This window comes from Dendropsophus ebraccatus, chromosome 4 (assembly GCF_027789765.1).
Source record: "Dendropsophus ebraccatus isolate aDenEbr1 chromosome 4, aDenEbr1.pat, whole genome shotgun sequence".
NCBI classification, from domain to species: domain Eukaryota; kingdom Metazoa; phylum Chordata; class Amphibia; order Anura; family Hylidae; genus Dendropsophus; species Dendropsophus ebraccatus.
The window spans coordinates 45187305-45207076 of record NC_091457.1 but is presented as its reverse complement, the minus strand read 5'-3'; the positions used below and the strand labels follow the sequence as shown (position 1 = coordinate 45207076).

Sequence of the window (19772 nt, the reverse complement as noted above, 5' to 3'; positions counted from 1 at the left end):
AACATAGCCCTTATTATTGTCACCGTGCTGCCTCCACAGTATGTTCCATTTAAAGAGAAATGATCTGATATAATACAGTTCTCATGATGGTTATCCCTTTAACAAGTGAGATGACTGAACATTTATTTTGTGATGCAAAATTGCTGGAAAAAAAGAGGAAATCTGCAGTGTGGGCAAAGAGCAGCAATGAGTGTGCCTGGCGTGTGATGGAGGCAATGATCCTGCTATATACTCTTCCATATCTGCATTACATTGGGGAAGTGCAGCCTGCAGTCTCTACTGCAGCAGCCCAGCCATCCCAGTGTGATTCCCAGCCTGTGCAGTAATGGGAATGCCCCTACACCAAAGTGTTTTCCTGAGGATGCTCCTCTCCTCAGCTTCCCCATATAGTGCTTTCAGGGGTGGGACTTCTGCAGTCAGTAGGAGGGCTTGAATGAATGCAGTGAGAAGCATCATCATCATCATCATCACTCTCCCAAAATACCAAGCATCCCTGTGGATGTGCAGTCTCCAGGATGCACCTATGAGAGCAGGGTCTCCAGCACTGACCAGGACATCCCCAGCATCTGCTCCAACATGGCTGTGTACAGGAGAGCAGCCTGTCCTAGGGGCAGAAATCACATGTAAGGAGCCAGGAGCAGCTTTGATTCTTCCTGCAGCAAACTCTGAGCAAGGTAACCCTTTCCTGCCCACTCTCTTCTTGTTCTGTGCAGAAACTTGGGAGTTGTGTTAGACTCCTGTATCTGTGTTACATAACATGTGTAGCCACCCAGCCAGCAGAGAGGACACTGCACACTGTTTGTGGAAATATTATCTATATTTGCTGCAGTCTATTGTTGTTGTTTATAGGTTATGTAGCTTAGTATATAGTCTACCTGTGTGGTCTATATGCCTAGTGTAGCTTGTTTATATATAGCACACATCATTTCATCACAAACTTCCTAAGTGTTCTGTCATTTTTATACTCTATTTAAAGTATACAGTGGTCTGTAGCTTAGATTATCCAGTATGATTACTGTATTACAGGATGAATATTAGTAGGTTGTTATCACCTATAGAGATTAAAGGTGTCCCCCTCCCCAGCAACAGGCTACCTTAGGGGTGTCTAGTTGCATATTGGGGGGGGGGGGTCCTCAAAGTTCTTGTTTTCCCTCACAGCATTGCAGGGTGCCTATTAAAAACAGTGAGTGTCCATTGATTTTGATGGATGCTGGGCACTCTTCCAGAGCTGAGTTATAGGGTCCAGAGTATGATGGGACTAGTCTCTCTTAGCCTAATGTGCCCTCTCTTCCTTTCATAATATATCTGTCTAAATCTTATTCTTTCTCCTGCTTTCTCTATTTTCCAATCTATTTCATATCTATCTATCTATCTATCTATCTATCTATCTATCTATCTATCTATCGATTTTTCTCCTATCTATCACCAATATCTACCTCCCACCTATCAATCTATCTACCTATTTATCCCTCCATCATCACATTGGGATATAGGGTAGCTGCCTGTTACATAAGCCTATACTCTGTACACTGCTGCAGTTCACACTTGGCTCATTGAGGTCAGTAAATCCATAGCAATACATGTACACTGCAAGAAGTTGGAGAAGCTGAGCTTGCTATTGTGAATGTAAATCACTGTGATTATCCGACTGGATTGTCGCTCGTTCCCATTCTCTAGCCAGACCCTGTAAAGGATACCTGTATTCTTGCAGTTTTTGGTGTTTTTGTGAATCCCCCTTATATTTACCATTATAGGTTCCATTTATCATGTTTTTCCGTATTAAATCACTGATTCCACATTGCTGTATACCTAGACTAAACAGACTACTAGGGTGTGAAGCTGCAAGAAGCTACTATATATTATTGGTATTGGGAATGTAGGTCATCCTGTTATAAAGCAGAACACATGAGTTACTACTGGTATACATGATAGCCAGTGTGAGGCGTTGCACATTATAAGGAATTATAGGGCACATAATACATAAATAAAGACACCCTAAAAGCTTCCAGTCCTGAGGATGAAATGGCTTAGTATGCAATGATTGTCTATCAGCAAAAATGGAAATGGTAGAAGGAGCAGGTGTCACCACTATACATATTACCAAGGAACAAAGATCTGAGAATGTTGCATCTTGTTTATAGTGTAATGGGGAACGTCATCGAGGAGGACATTACACCTTATGGATATCTGGCACTAAGCTTCCTATACACCTTATGGATATCTGGCACTAAGCTTCCTAAATTAGTGGATTTCTAATAACCTGCCACTTGTTTTAGTACAGAATTGCAATATAATGTGGAGTTTCCCCAGATCAGAAGCAGAACAGGCAGAGGAGAGAATAAACAAGGTTATTATAGCAGATTTTATATAACCATGTTATTCAAGTGAGTTTAATACCCTGCTTTAGAACTGACTGATAATCCGGAAGATCTGGTGATCTGGCGTCTATCCGGTGCATTTGACGTTAAAATAGAGGAAGTTTTCTGTGATGGTTTCTGTTACTGTCCTAGTCTGTTCTACATATAACATCCTTACTAGGGGGCTCCTTTCTTTGAGATTGGATATATGTAGGGGTGTAAACCATTCTCTGTATTAGTGAGCAGATTGTCTTCAAGGGTTTTCTGCATTAGAAATAAACACTGCCAGTTTTTTGCAAAAACAGCACCACCCCTGTCCTCAGGTTGTGTGTGGTATTACAACGCTTTTCCATTCACTTTTATGAAATTGAGCAGAAAAACGCACCCAAACTGAGGACAGGTGAGGTAACGGTCTCAAAGAAAGTGGCCATGTAGCCTTAGGAACCCCTTTAAGCTGAGTGGCATAATCATGTTTTGTGCACATAATAACAATGAAATGCACAGAGGATTAGGGGAGCGCCCATTTCATAAATTTTTACTTATTCGAAATGTCTAACTATCCATCCACCTGATAGATCCAGTCTATGTCTGCCAAGCAGCATTGCCTGAACCACAAATCATTGGCGAAGTCCCTCCCAGTTTCTCCCAACCCCACCAGTGTTGATTGATAAATCTCCACACCCAAACAAGGAGAGATTTATCAATCCAGGATGGTGGGGCAGAAAGAAGCCATCAAGGATCTCCCTGATGTCTTGTGGTTCAGGCAGCATGAAATGATGACAAGTTCACTTTAAAGGGGTACAAAAACATGTCCACTTTCTTCCAGAGACAGTACGACTTTTGCTTCCAGTTTAGGTGTGATTTGCTATTAAGCGCCACTCACTTCAATGGAACTGAGTTACAAAACCCCACCCAAACTGGAGACAAGAGTGGTGCTGTCTCTGGAAGAAAGTGGCCATGCTAGATTACCCCTTCAAAGAGGATTCTCAAGCATCTGCATAGGAGGCACTCCATCTACTGGATAGGGTGGCAGCGGGTCCAGCAGCTATTTCATAGCAGTACTACTCAGTACTAGGTAGCTATAAAGTCAACAAAATTGTAAGATAGAAACTCGATGTTAACAGACAGGTAACTCAAAAATATATAAAGTTATATTGTATGATTATCAGATAAGAATGAAAACTGAATGTGAAATCTTTATTTGAAGATACAATTTAAAAGTTTTAATTGATGTTACTAGTTTTTATGAAGATTTTTGATGGGAAAGTTGCATAGATTGTACATAAGGTCCCAGGATGATAAACTGATCACATGGTGCAATGTTACACAAAGCAATTAACGTGGCACAAGCATTTAATTTCCCTGCAGCACCACCACAGGGTAAACCAAGCATTACATGATGCCTATTAAAATCAATGGACTATATAAGTAATGCTTGGACTGACTGGGACCTCCAGGGGCTCTGACTAATGTTTTATTTCAAAATATTTTTTTTTTAACTGTAAAACCCCGTTAAAGACAGTGTTGCCTGCAGTTGGTATGTAGGGCTTACAATTACTGAAAATCAGTCATTTTCATGTTTTGAAACCTGCCAAGAGACTGTGTCTCGCAGAAATGAGTTGCCAACATTTTTTGGGCACCTACCCAAATTCTATATTTTAATTAATATGGTGGAGCCAGCAATAACATGGAGCTCCAGCATTACAGTAGGCACAAGAGTTACTGTCATCACCCACCTAAATAGCAGTCCTGGGGATATTACATTTCTACCGTGTTTCCCCGAAAATAAGACAGTGCCTTATATTAATTTTCGTTCCCCAAGAGGCACCCTGTCTTATTTTCGGGGGCAGGGCCGATTCTGGGGTCTCTGCCGCTTGAGGCAAACCTCAGACGGCCGCCCCCTCAGTGATGGCTGTCATCGCCCCCCCCTCCCCCCCCAGCCAGCCGCTCACCTGTCCCACGCCTCAGCCGGCCCGCGCTCTCCGCTGTCCTCACATCCTGTCAGGTCCCGCGACGTCACCCTGCAGCTGTCATCAACCTCTAGGCTGTGGTGAGTGAGTGGGGCGATCGGTTCGCGCGGGGCCTTGGGGGGGGGGGGGGGAGTTGCGGTTTAATGCACCACCTGCACCGCATCAAACCGCAACAACCCCCCGGCGGCCCCGCGCGACTCGATCGCCCCAACGCATCCCCCACCAACCCTGGGCACTCACCACAGCCTGGAGGTGGATGACAGCTGCAGGGTGATGTTGCGGGACCTGACGGGATGTGGAGAGTGCGGGCAATGGGACAGGTGAGCGGCCGCTGTCATTTTTGTTAAGTGATACTTAACTAAAATGACAGCAGGGGGGACATAATGCCGCCCCCTGCCGGACCACAAAATCTGCCGCCTGAGGCGGAAGGCTCATTCCGCCTCATGGCATAAGCGGGCCTGTTCGGGGGATGTCTTTTTTCTCGGGAGCGCCACCAGACAAGCACCTTCAGGGCACGGGAGGCAGAGAGATGAGCGGTACAGGAGGGAGAAAGGTGAGCAGCAAGGGTGGGAGACTAATGAGCAGCACGGGGCAGAGGGAGAGTGGTGAACTGCACGGGAGGGAGAGGGGTGAGCGGCATGGGAGGAAGACTGGTCAGCGGCACGGGAGGGAGAGAGGTGAGCGGCACTAGAGGGAGAAGGGTGAGTGGCATGGGAGGCAGAGAGGTGAGCGGCACAGGAGGGAGAAAGGTGAGCAGCACGGGAGGGAGAGAGGTGAGCGGCACGGGAGGGAGAGGGGTGAGCGGCACGGGAGGGAGAGGGGTGAGCGGCATGGGAGGGCGAGAGGTGAACGGCACAGGAGGGAGAGAGGTGAGCAGCACAGGAGGCAACTCATGAGCAGCACGGGGCAGAGGGAGAGTGGTTACCTGCACGGGAGGGGGAGAGGTGAGCGGCATGGGAGGAAGACTGGTCAGCGGCACGGGAGGGAGAGAGGTGAGCGGCACTAGAGGGAGAGGGGTGAGTGGCACGGGAGGGAGGGGGGTGAGTGGCACGGGAGGGCGAGAGGTGAACGGCACAGGAGGGAGAGAGATGAGCGGCACGGGAGGGAGAGGGGAGAGCTGCACGGGAGGGAGAAAGGTGAGCGGCACGGGAGGGAGAGGGGTGAGCGGCACGGGAGGGAGAGGGGTGAGCGAAACAGGAGGCAAAGAGGTGAGTGGCACAGGAGGGAGAAAGGTGAGCAGCAAGTGTGGGAGAAAGGTGAGCGGCACGGGAGTGAGAGAGGTGAGCGGCACAGGAGGGAGAGAGGTGAGCGGGACGGGAGGTGGAGGGGTGAGCAGCACGGGAGGGAAAAAGGTGAGCGGCAAAGGAGGGAGAGAGGTGAGTGGCACGGGAGGGAGAAGGTGAGTGGCACGGGAGGGAGAGAGGTGAGAGGCACAGAAGGAGGAAAGGTGAGCAGCACAGGAGGGAGAGGGTTAAGGGGCACTGCTGGGAGAACGGTGAGGGGCACGGGAGAAAGAGGGGTGAGCGGCACAGGAGGGAGAGGGGTGAGCGGCACAGGAGGGAGAGGGGTGAGTGGCACTGCAGGGAGTGGGTGAGTGGCACGGGAGGTAGAGGGGTGAGGGGCACGGGAGGGAGAGGGGTGAGGGGCACGGGAAGGAGAGAGGTGAGCAGCACAGGAGGGAGAGGGGTGAGTGACATGGGAGGGAGAGAGATGCACGGGGACGGGGACTGATGATGTGAGCAGCACGGGACAATCACAGGGAGGGAGGGGGTGAGCGGCAGCGGGTGGTGGACAGTCTTACTTTTAGGGGAAGCCTTACTTTCAGGGTGGGGTCTGCCTTATTTGGCGGGGGGCTTATTTTGGGATACTTGGTAGATTAGTTGAGATGACTTATTTTAGGAGGATGCCTTATTTTTGTGGAAACGCAGTAGTTGTTCTGTAGTTTCCATTCATATTGTAGGGTAAATCTATCTATGCGATACTTCATTTCTGCATTACAAATCTACTAAGGATTGCCATGCTATAATATTTTACATTGGTTCTAAGATTGCCATTTGCTAAATTGCTTATTATATAAGAATAACTCACAATCAATGCAACACTTCCCTATGCGCATGATAGAAGCTATGTGTCCTAAAAAGAAAAGTTAATATTACATTCAGTCCATTCTGCTGGATTGCTGAGTCTTTTCTCTAGTTCTTCCCTTCACCTTTTATTACATTATCTCCAAAGCTTGAATACAAGAAGACATGACTATATGCTTCTCATTTATTCTCCATTCGCAGCAACTTGTAGATTTGATTTAATTAGGTCATTGCTAAGATACAAAAGGAATCATTTGAGACGCCTAGCTGCATCTTACAGTAAATTCTGGTCACTTCATCGCCTCCAGGCATTTAGTACACAACTAACAATTGTGACATTTAGGCTGTTAGATGTTTCGAGGACGAGGGAAACAGGGAGCAGAATAAACATGAACTACAACCCCTAATGTGCCAAAAGGTCATCCAAAGTGGAGCTTGAATTGTTTGCTAATGAGTGTATTAGGAAGCTTCAGTATTTCCGGAGAGTTCAATAAGGCTCAATAAAAATCTGATGGAATGACTAGTAGCTGCTAGTTACATGGTCGCTCCTGGCACTACGGATTGATTCCGAGGAATTAGAGAGGCTATATATGCATGTACTTTGCCTTACTATGGCCATTCTGAGACGTGAACCAGCTACATGAGGGCAAACTTCATTGTGCAGTATAATAAAAGGTCATTAATATGGCATGCCAATAACTAAAGCTGAGCGTACACTTGAGGTAAGAGTCAGCCTAATGACCCTTTTATACGGGACCAATATCAGATGAAAGTGTTTATAGGAGCACCTGTTCCTGATAATCAGCTTGTGTAAAAGAACCAATGATCAAAATGAGAAAACAGTTCTTTCATGGCTGATTGCGGCCAATAGAATCATGTCAGCAAACTTCTTACGTGTCATAGTGACATCTGAGAAGGTTTGATCTTTGGGGGCTCATGTGTGGAGACTCCCTGGGAATCTCTGTACTGAGCAAAACAATGTGTCCATTTGCTTCCGGGTGGCTTAGCCTGGCTGTTCCTTGAGAGCCCAGCAAACAACATATATATTTACAGACCACTGGGTCCATCTAGTCTGCCCTTTTAGTATTTCCCTTCTTATTATCTTAGAAAAGATATTACTGATGAGTGAATACGATTCGATCGAGTAGGTATTCGATCGAATATTGCGGTATTCGAAAGATTCAAATTCAATCGAGTAGTGAGGCGAATACGCGGGAAACATTCGAAAGCCCTCCCATCGCAGTTGGTACTTTTTTTAACCCAATCACCATGCAGGGAGGCCGTGAGGGACCCTGGGAGTATGCACGCAGCGTGAAAACGTTGTCTACCCTCATTGGATAGCAGAACCACATGACCTTGAATCTTAAAGTGTCACTGTCGTGAATTTTTTTTTGCAGAAATCAATAGTCCAGGCGATTTTAAGAAACTTTGTAATTGGGTTTATTATCCGAAAAATGCATTTTTATCATGAAAAAGCAGTTTGAAGCTCTCCCCCCTGTCTTCATTGTTCTCCTATGGAGAGAGCTAAAGAAAAGACCAAAACAGGACAACAAAGAGTTAATCTACAAATCCCTCACTCGTTATCTGTTCTGACCATCACCAGTGACCTGTCTGAGCTCAGATTACAGCTGTCACCCAGCTCCGTGCCTGTAATCCTCTGTTATCTGCTTTCTGCTGCCGGCTAACTCCCTCCTTCCTCCTCCCCCCTCCCCTCTCCCTAGAGCAGACAGGGTACATCTCCTGCAACAAGTCACAATTTTCAGATTTTTCAGAGTGGATGAAAAAGAGGAAGGAGGGGGGGGACCTGGGAAAAGGCTTTTTACATGCAGATAATGGCAGATTTGGCTAATAAACCCAATTACAAAGTTTCTTAAAATCGCCTGGACTATTGATTTCTGCAAAAAAAAAAAATACGACAGTGACTCTTTAACCTCTTAAGGACCCATGACGTACCGGCACGTCATGGATCACTGTCACTTAAGGACCCATGACGTGCCGGTACGTCATCCCTTTAAACGGGCGCCGCGGCCGGCCGGGTCCCGATCGGGGGAGATAGCCTGCTATAATACATAGCAGGCCATCTCTCCCTGTCGGCATGGAGGGTTGTTAACCCCCCCCATGCCGACGATCACCGCTATTGGCTGATAAGCCCATAGCGGCGATCGGAACCTTTCCGGGCCATCGGTGGCCCGATGACCCGGAAAAAAATGGCGGTCGGTGCTGTCCGAGGACGGCACCGACCGCCATTACTGTAAAAAGTAATGGTGGTCACGGTACCACCGTCCCGATCGCCGTGAACGGCCGGCCAGCCGGCCGGCCGTTCACGGCGATCAAAGTCCCCACAAGTAATAAATACCTGCTCCGGACCCCTCAGCTAGGTAGCTGAGGGGTCCGGAGCAGGTATTTGTACATTACTCACCTGTCCCGGGGTCCTGATCGGCGTCTTCCGGGTTCCCGGCGTCCACTTCCTCTTGTTGGGACTTCGGCTTCTTCCGTGAGTCCCGATCGTCTCTTTCCGGCTCCAGCGTCGTCTATTTTCGTATTTTTCCGGCTCCAGCGTCGTCTATTTTCGGATCTTGCGCTCTGCTGCCCCCTAGCGGCTGATAAGTGTAATACACTTATCAGCCACTACAGGGATGTTCAGAATGTAGTAAAAAAAAAAAATTTTTTCCCAATTTTTTTTTTTTCTATTTTCCGCACCCTATCGCCGCTGAGTGTTGATCAGCATCGCACGAAAGTGCGCTGCTAATCAGCAACTCCTCCTTTTTGGCGTAGGGTGTTTTTTTTTTTATATCCTACTGCCACGGTCTGCTTATAAGTGCCGAACATAAGTGCGGCATTCATCAGCAACACCATTTTTGGCGTAGGTTTTTTTTGTATACTTACTGTAAAAAACACGTAAAAAAACACTACATTACACCACACTACATTGAATAAAGTTTTACACTACACCACTACATACCCCATATACCAATCCCCATATAAAGATGGCCCCCAGGGTGTTTTCGGTGTCGGACGCATACGTTATTATTGCCTCCGACACCGAAACAGCCAGTGAGGATGAATTGGGGGGATCCTTCTTTCCTCCATTCATCCTCATCCTCCTCATCATCCAGTGACGTGTCTGGGAGTAGCGTAGCGTACGCTGCCCCCCAGACACGTCTTTTCCGCCAGTACCGTCCCAATAAGAGATGACGGTATGGCGTGAAATTCTACAAACTCTGTGAGAGTACCTCAGGGTACACTTACAGATTTAGGGTACGTGCACACTGCGGAATGGCGAAGGATAACCCTTCGTGCATTCCGCAGCTGGCACCCGCCGGCGGACTGATGCAGGGGCGCGTCTCCGCCCGTGTCATAGACTCTATCCTATGCACGGGCGGATTCCATCATCCGTCATTCCATCAACACGTTGGACGCAGAGCGGAATCCGCCCGTGCATAGAATGGAGTCTACGACACGGACGGAGACGTGCGCCTGCATCAGTCCGCCGGCGGGTGCCAACTGCGGAATGCACAAAGGGTTATCCTTCGCGATTCCGCAGTGTGCACGTACCCTTAGAGTGTATGAAGGAAGGGACACTCGAATCCAGCCGCCAGATGCCCCCCCCCCCATCCTCGGAGTTAGTGGGGAGATCGTCCGGGAACTGATCTTCCCACTGCTGGATAAAGGTCACCACCACCCGTACGGGGATAACTTTTATACCAGCACCCCCTCTTCCGGTCCCTCGCTGCCCGAGCTACTGTAGCTTGCGGCACGATCCGAACATATCAGAAGCAGTAATAGAGCCCTAATATTTAGCAGCCATGGAGCGGACCCAGCGCTTCTGGATATGAAGGACCCCGTATCGCACCAGGACAACATTTTCCAGGTGACGTCCCCCACACTGGAGAACAGGAGACCCCAGAAGAAGTGCAGAGTGTGGGGTAACAGGGGGATCAGGAAGGACACCATTTACCAGTGTGACACCTGTCCTGATCCCCCCGGCCTCTGCATACTGGATCGCTCCAAGGCGCACCACACGTCATTGGGGTTCTACATTATCTAAATTCTCTCCCTTATTCCTATTTCAGGGGTCACGTTGGTCCGGGGATTATTCTGATCGCCATTATGGAGTCAGGAAGGAATTTTTCCCCTGTGATGAGGCTACTGTCGTCTGCCTCACGAGGGGTTTTTGCCTTCCTCTGGATCAACACAGGTTGAGTTTGATGGACACCTGTCATTTTCCAACCTTATAAACCAATAATTGGCCTAATACCCCCAAATAAATTAGAATTGTCCCTTTTCCCCAGCTAAGTAGGTATGGCCGCCATTCCCATTAGAGGATGCCATGATGCAATTACAAAGCCTCTGTGCGGCCAGGACAATAGAAACCCCCCACAAGTGACCCCATTCTGGAAACTACACCCCATAAGGAATCTAACAAGTGGGGCAGCGGGTATATGGCCCCCTGGTGACGGCCACATTTGGGACGTGAAAATGAAAAAAATGGTATTTTTTATTTTCACGGCACATGTCCTACACATGTGCCCATCACTAGTGGGGTCCATATGCTCACTGCACCCCTTGTTAGATTCCTTATGGGGTGTAGTTTCCAGAATGGGGTCACTTGTCGGGGGTTTCTACTGTTCTGGCAGCACAGGAGCTTTGTAATTGCGACATGGCCTCCATCCCCCATTCCAGCCTCTAAATGGCGCTCTGTCCTTTTGGTGACTTGCCCTGTGCCCATATGGCAAATTATGTCCACATGTGGGGTATTTTCGTACTCAGGGGAAACTACCCTACACGTTTTGTGTTCATTTTCTTTTTTAACCCCTTGTGGAAATGGAAAAAAATCAAGGCTAGACCAACATTTAGTGTAATTTTTTTAAAATTTTTACTCTAAATCATTGATCTTGTCTTGATTTTTTCATTTTCACAAGGGGTTAAAAGATAAAAAAAAACACAATGTGTAGAGCAATTTCCCCTGAGTACGGAAATACCCCACATGTGGACATAAAGCGCCATGCGGGTGCAGGGTAAGCCTCCAAAGGGAAGGTGCGCCATTTGGTTTTTGAAGGCTGGATTTGGATGGAATGGATTTCGAGGGGCCATGTTGCATTCAAAAGGCCCCTGTGTTGCCAAGACAGTTAAACCCCCCACAAGTGACCCTATTATGGAAACTACACCCCTCAAGGAATGTAACAAGGGGTGTAGTCAGCATATGGACCCCACTGGTGACGGGCACAAATGTGGAACAATGTGGCGTGAAAATGAAATATTAAATTTTTTACACTATAATGTTGGTCTAGCCTTGAATTTATCATTTTCACAAGGGGTTAAAAGAGAAAAAAACACACAAAATGTGTAGAGCAATTTCCCCCGAGTCCGTAAATACCCCACATGTGGACATAAAGCGCCATGTGGGTGCAGGGCAAGCCTCCGAAGGGAAGGAGCGCCATTTGGATTTTAGAGGTTGGATTTGGCTAGAATGGATGATGAACGCCATGTCGCATTTACAGAGCCCTTGTGCTGCCAAAACACTGTAAACCCCCCACAAGTGACCCCATTCTGGAAACTACACCCCTCAAGGAATCTAACAAGGGGTGCAGTGAGGATATGGACCCCTGGATGACGGCCACATTTGTGCCATGAAAGTGAAAAAATTAAAATTTTCACTTTCACGTCACATTTTTCCACATTTGTGCCCGTCACCAGTGGGGTCCATATGCTCACTGCACCCCTTGTTAGATTCCTTGAGGGGTGTAGTTTCCAGAATGGGGTCACTTGTGGGGGGTTTCCAGTGTCTTGGCAGCACGAGGGCTCTGTAAATGCGACATGGCCCTTGAAATCCATTCCAGTGAAATCCAGCTTCCAAAAGCCAATTGGCGCTCCTTCCCTTTGGAGGCTCGTCCTGCGCCCGCTTGGCACTTTATGTCCACATGTGGGGTATTTCCGTACTCGGGAGAAACTGTGCTACATGTTTTGTGTTTTTGTTTTCCTTTTATCCCTTTGTGAAAATGAAAAATTGAAGGCTAGAACAACATTTTAGTGTAAAAAATACTTTAGTCTTTTTTCAAGCCATATTGTTTGGAAAATCTGTGAAGCACCTGTGGGGTCCAGATGCTCACCGCACCCCTTGTTACATTCCTTGAGGGGTGTAGTTTTCTAAATGGTGTCCCTTTAGGGGTGTTTTTTAGGTTTTGGCACCCCAGAGCCTCTGCCAACCTGAAGTGGTACAGTCAAAAATGACCAAAAATAACGGAGCCATTGAAATTCACTAGGCGCTCCCTTATATCTGAGGCTTGTGGTTGCGTCAAATAGCGCAATAGGGCCACATATGGGGTATTTCTATAAACTGCAGAAATGGGGCAATCAATATTGGGGTGCATTTCTCTGGTAATAGGTTTATAATTATGAAAAATATTGGATTACAATAAAATCTCTGCACAGAAAATTAAAATTTTCAAATTTCTTACACACTTAGCTTTTATTTCTGTGACTCCCCTAAAGGGTTAAAAAACTTTCTGGATGTGCTTTTGCAGAGTTTAGGGGGTGCAGTTTCTGAAATGGGGTGCTTCGTGAGGCTTTCTAACACACAGTCCCCTCAAATACACTTTAAACCTGAACAGTTCCCTAAAAATATCTGATTTTGAAATTTTACAGAAAATTTGGAAATTTGCTGCTAATGTTTTAAGCTTCCTATTGTCTAAAAAAAATGAAATATAGTTTAATAAATGCCGCCAACATAAAGTAGACATGTTGCTAATGCTATTTAATATATAATTTATGTGGTATAACCATTTTCTGTATAAGCAGAAAAGTTTTAAAGTTGGAAAAATGCATTTTTTCACAATTTTTCACGCTATTTCGGGTTTTTTCATAAAGATTCGTTATAAGTATCGACTCCAATTTACAAGAAATGTGAAGTACAATATGTCACGAGAAAACAATCTCAGAATCAGCCGGATAGGTAAAAGCATCCCGAAGTTATTAATGAATAAAGTGACACTGGTCAAATTCATAAAATTTGCTCCGGTCCTTAAGGCCATTTCAGGCTCTGTCCTTAAGGGGTTAAATACTTGGCTTCCGCCTCTCGACCGCAGATGAGCTTTCAACCTAGCCAGGGAGAGATCTTGCAGCAGAGAGATAGATTTTAGTAGCGTTTTGGTTAGGCAGGATTACTACAGAGCCCAAAAGTCCTTTTCAGGGCTAAGATCAAGCGAAAAAGTCATCTCTGAATCCAAAGCACTTCTCAGTGCTAAGAAATAGATGATATTACAGCAGCATCAACATCAGCAGGTGTGTTCATTCCAGTACCCTGTGTGTACAAGTGACTTATAGGGTCCTTGTTTAACCCCTTAAGGCAATTTTGATTTTTGCGTTTTCGTTTTTTTCTCCTTAGGCCATAGCAGTTGCATTTTTCACCTAGAAACCCACATGAGCCCTTAATTTTTGTGCCACTAATTGTACTTTGCAATGACAGGCTGAATTTTTGCATAAAGTACACTGCGAAACCAGAAAAAAATTCAATGTGTGGTGAAATTGAAAAAAAAAAAACACATTTTGTGTATTTAGTGGATATGTGTTTTTTTTACGCCGTTCGCCCTGGGGTAAAACTGACTTGTTATATATGTTCCACAAGTCATTACGATTAAAACGATATATAACATGTATAACTTTTATATTTTGTGTTGGCCTGTAAAAAATTAAAACCATTGTTTACAAATATACGTTCCTTAAAATCGCTCTATTCCCAGGCTTATAGCGCTTTTATCCTTTGGTCTATGGGGCTGTGTCAGGTGTCATTTTTTGTGCCATGATGTTTACTTTCTATCGGTACCTTGATTGCGCATATACGACTTTTTGATCCCTTTTTATTAAAAATTTTCTGGATTTGATGCGACCAAAAATGCGCAATTTCGCACTTTGGGATTTTCTTGCGCTTACGCTGTTTACCGTGCGAGATCAGGAATGTGATAAATTAATAGTTCGGGCGATTACGCACGCGGCGATAGCAAACATGTTTATTTATTTATTTGTTTACTTTTATTAATAACCTGGGAAAAGGGGGGTGATTCAGACTTTTATTAGGGGAGGTTTTTTTTTATTAATAATGACACTTTTTTTTTTACTTTTACACTTATACTAGAAGCCCCCCTGGGGGACTTCTAGTATGAGTACACTGATCTCTCATAGAGATCTCTGCAGCATAGATATGCTGCAGAGATCCATGAGATAGGCACTCGTTTACTTCCGGCTGCTGCCAAGCCGGGATCAGCGCCATTACGCCGCTGACACCCGGCCGGCACAGACACGGGGATCGCTCCTCCGTGACAACGTCCCCGAGGAGCGATCTCCCCACTAGACACCAGGGATGACGCTGCAAACGGTAATCGGATGCAGCTGTCAATTTTGACAGCTGCATCCGATTACTGTATTAGTGGGCACGGCGATCGGACCGTGCCCGCTAATACCGGCGGTCCCGGGCTACAAGCGGCACCCGGGAACGCCGTGGTTCAGAGCGTCCTTAACAACCGCAGGGCGTAAATATACGCCTGCGATCGTTAAGGGGTTAACACCACTAGGGGCACGTTATACATACTGTTCCAGTAGCCCACTAAGGGCACCTGATATATACTGTTTCAGTAGCCCAGTAAAAGGCACATGATACATATTGTTCCAGTAGCCCAGAAAAAGGCACGTCATACATACTGTTCCAGTAACGTTCGTACAGCATGACGCGTGATACGCGCGAATAACATGACACTCTGTGGACGCACATTGGAATCATGTGTGTAACACTGCGCAAGAAATGCGAACAAAATGTGTGAACATTGCCATAAATGTTCGTAAAGCATTCGCAAATATTTTTCCTTCGCAACTGCAGAGAGTGGCATTATACTGCCATTTTGGGGTGTTGGGTGCACCCAGGCATGCTCCCCCTAATGTCCCAGTGTCATTCCGGAGGTGTTTGCATCGTTTAGGGAGGTTTCATGGGGGGGCTTGGTGACCTCCAAGTGGTGGAATTTTGATTTCCAAGTGCCGCAATTTTTTTTTCCATAGACTATAATGGGATCGAATACTCATTCGAATAGTCGAATATCGGTGCCTATTCGATTCGAATTCTCGAAAGTCGAATATTTCACTACTCGCTCATCAGCAAATTTGATGCACCTGCTTCTGGCTGGACAGACATGGTGAATCACTGAGGGGATTGGGGGATCCAGCCAAGCCTCCTGTGACATCACGCTCTGCCCCCTGTCTGCATCATCAGCCTGTGCTCAGCAAACACACACAATGTGAGACAGAGGCATGTAATATTTGTCTCCTAAGGTGGAAGAGCAGTGGGAGCAGGAGACAATGTGGATTGGCACAGAGGCCATTTTTCTTCACTTCCTGGATTTTAACCAGCTACCAGTGTGGCAGAACCGCACAGATATGGTAATACATTATATAGATTTATCTATATAACTTTTAATATACTTTTAATAAAAAGCAAGTTTTCCTTATGTGGAGTTCCCCTTTTAAGTAACTCTTGAAGTTTTTTGTCTTTCATGTTTCCAGATAATTGGATATTGTCAATTGAGGTTAATTTTGTATGGCAGTAAGTGGGATTTTCGCATTATGAAAGAAAATTTAATGATTTATGCATTTCTGGCAGACACAGAATCCTAACTCAACCTCCATTTAGCAAATGAGTGGATGACTTATACTTAACGTCCTTCTATTACTTTACTACTGGACCTGTTCCTCAGGTTCAAAATTTTAGATGACTACTAAGTCAGTACTAGCAGACATATTGAACAGTGGGTAACCCTGGTGTCCTTTAGGGAGTGCATACTTTTTTGAAAAAGTTCTACTTTATCTAAGGCTTATAAGCAACTAGTTAGAGAATTTCAACAGAAGAGGAAGCAATTTGAATGTATATTGAGATCATGCATCTGATCATGCAGTAAACCAACTGCTGAGTAGACATTTCTCATGTTATGACAACCCACCCAAAAGTGTTGGACCTAGTTGCGCCCAGAATTGAGTTTAGGTTATGTTCACCCAATGTTTTTGAGAGGAAATAATAAAAGAAATAGTAATGATCATTATTTACAAAATATGATGTATCAAAAATGTTACGTGAACATAGCCTTGAAGGCCTCAATTTTGGAAATTTAATGGTTGGTAAGTATGCTGCCATTCTGTTATTGCTGAGATTAATCAAAAACAAGAATGTGTCAACTTTTTAAATATATATTTTTTTATTTATATATTGTTAATTATATGATTTTCTTTAGATGCATTTTTTTTTTATTATTTTTTATTAGTAATCATATCTAATTATCCTACTCTAAATGTATTTTAATATGTATTAAACATTTAATATGTAACAGGAATATTCTAGTCTTTTGAGTCTGCAGTTTCCAGGCAGTCGTATGTCTCTCTATGGTAACCATCTAAAAATATACTCTCTGTGTAGTCTTTTTTTACAGTCATTCCTCAGTTTCACCTGCATCTTCTTCTACAATATGTTGTTTATTATGAAGGCTAGGCAGATAGAGAAAAGTAACACATGACGGCAGGATCAGACTACACAGAATATGTTTGTAGTCAGTAACCATGGAGACACATAGGTCTTTTTTTTTTCTTTTTGTTATACATTGTAGAATATCCTAAATCAAGACCATAGACTTGCTTCAGTTTTTACATGCTTTGGAGCATTGGTGAGAAAATTGCTCATAACTTTTCCAGTTTGCAGTCTTCTGTGTATGAGCAATTTGATCCTTCAAAGGGCAGACAACTCCAGGCTTACGGACACAGTTGTGAAGTACAACCATGTTTTTTCCTCTAAGCAACCACTCTCTAGTAAAGGCTGGTGCTATGCCATAATTTTTGGCCACCACATGAGCTAGGGTCAATACTGTTTGTCTACCAGGTGCCTCAGCAATAAGACGCTACAACTGGCTCCAGAGACAACTACCCATAAATCATGCAATAAAACCTCCTATGAAGCATTTTTAGGACAACAGGGCTTTACAGCACTGTACCGATTGACCTGCATTCATTAATCACTTATTATGTGCATTGACTTTGCTGCACAATCTCCTTAATTTCCATGGGTTAGTGGTTCAATAAGAACCCCAAATTAATGTCATCTTGACCTATCCAGAGTTGACTTCCTCAGGAGTGGTATTGATGCCTGCAGCAGTACTGTCTTGTCAGCTAATCTCTTCAGACAGTGTATGGATTGCTTCATTCCTCAAAATGTCATTTTGAAATACCCGAGAGGATTCTGGGGGAGTTGGGAGGGAAGGTCTGGGATATCCCTTATTAGACATGTTGGACAGAGCTTACAGCAATTTATTTGTTTGCTTGAGATTCTACATGTAGGCTTAGTTGTAATTGATAATGATGTCAAAGGAATTGGTTGCTACATAGAATTGTAATGCAAATGTAACATTGTTGTAAAAGTAGCTATTAACTTTAAAATAGTGTATTAAAGGGGTACTCTGGGCAGGGTCCATTTTTAATATATGCCCCAGAATAGGTCATTTGAAAATTATAAAGTGCACATGCCCCCCCTGGCTCCTGCACTGCTGCTGGTATCCCACCGATCCCTCCCACTGTTCAACCGCTTCCGGATTGCCCAGCCACTCAGCAGCTGCAGCAGTGTCCCGCCTCAATCACTGATTGGCTGGGCAGGCCTGCAAGGTCACAGGGTTGCCCAGATGAATTTCACTTCCCAATACATTGTCCAGGCCATAAAAGGTTTGACATTGGTGTTCGTTGATTGGTTGATCTCTTATGGCCCTTTTTATTGTGGGATTTTCCCCAATTAGAGTGTCCCATGAATGACCTTTGTATTTTTAGATTCCTGATATATTGAGAACTACAGTGGCCCCTCGACATACAGTATTAATTTATTCTGGGACAACCATTGTATGTTGAGTTGATAACTATATTTAAAATTGGCATTTGGTTCCAAACCTCCTAAAATATCCATCCAAAATAGCAAAACATTAAAGGAAAAGTCCTGTGAAGATGTTTATTAAAGAATTGTATTCCCCCCAAAAAATTATACAAATCACCAATATACACTTATTACGGGAAATGCTTATAAAGTGCTTTTTTCCCTGCACTTACTACTGCATCAAGGCTTCACTTCCTGGATAAAATGGTGATGTCACGACCTGACTCCCAGAGCTGTGCGGGCTGTGGCTGCTGGAGAGGATGATGGCAGAGGGATGCTCAGTGTCCCTCCAGTGCCCTGTGTCCCTCAGTGTCCCTCTGCCATCATCCTCTCCAGCAGCCACAGCCCGCACAGCTCTGGGAGTCGGGTCGTGACATCACCATTTTACCCAGGAAGTGAAGCCTTGATGCAGCAGTAAGTGCAGGGAAAAAAAGCACTTTATAAGCATTTCCGGTAATAAGTGTATATTGGTAACTTGTATAAATTTTGGGGAGTAATACAATACTATAATAATGATCAGAGCAATAGAGACAGCTGGCTGGCAACTACTCACTCCAAGCAATCGGCAAAACACATAATGCTGGTAGCTACGGAACAACACCTAATAAGCACCTAAGAAACAGGGGTGCACCTCTCAGAAATTGCAAGACACAGAACGAACTTCCAAAGAGTAGAGGAATGGAGTGGGCACTCACCATAAAAATCTTCTTTATTCAGTCCAAAATATAAAATTCATGCAGAGTGTGTAGCAGTCGGCGGGGACGCCATACAATCACAGAAAGGGTGTGACAGCCGTTTCACGAGCGCATGCGCGCATCATCAGACACTCCTTCACTCCCTCACCTGCATCCATAAGAAGCCTATCGGTGCAGGTACAAGGGGCGTAACAACAGAAATGCATAGGTTTAAAAAATACAGTATAAAACCACGTTACAGTGAAGTTTTCAATATTCTGCAATGGGAAGAAAGAAACAAGAGAAAAAGAAGAAAAGCGACAAAAAATATATATACACGAGCAGGAAATTCACAAAAACATACTTAGATCGGTCCGTTCATTCAACCCACAGCCACTTTGTGCATTTGTTTTTAGAATAATCTTGGCTTCTTTTTGCAGGAGTTTTTTATTTGTGTCCACACCATCACTATGAAACACCCGTTGCAAACCCATGAACTTAAGATGCTTTATATCGTCGCCATGCACATCGTGCATATGCTTAATTAACTTTGGGACACCTTTCTTAGTTTTGAGTGAGCGGACATGTTCATAAAACCTTCTAGTGGGCGAACTGTCTTCCCGATGTAAAAAAAGCCGCAACTACAGGTTAAGGCGTAAACCACATTTTTGGTCCTGCAGCAAATTAGATCCGAGATCTGGAACACGACTCCACCAAGTTTTACTGACTTACCGGCAGAAAAATGG

At 44.9% G+C, this 19772-nt stretch overlaps 1 protein-coding gene across 1 annotated transcript in view; it reads left to right on the top strand.

Moving 5' to 3' along the window:
• Positions 1–588: 588 nt before the first annotated feature.
• Positions 589–19772, top strand: part of SYT12 (synaptotagmin 12) — a 94100-nt gene continuing 74916 nt past the window's right edge. Inside the window, exon 1 of the mRNA XM_069968357.1 lies at positions 589–674. The gene's annotated coding sequence lies outside the window, so the exon portion shown is untranslated. The remainder of the gene's footprint in view (positions 675–19772) is intronic.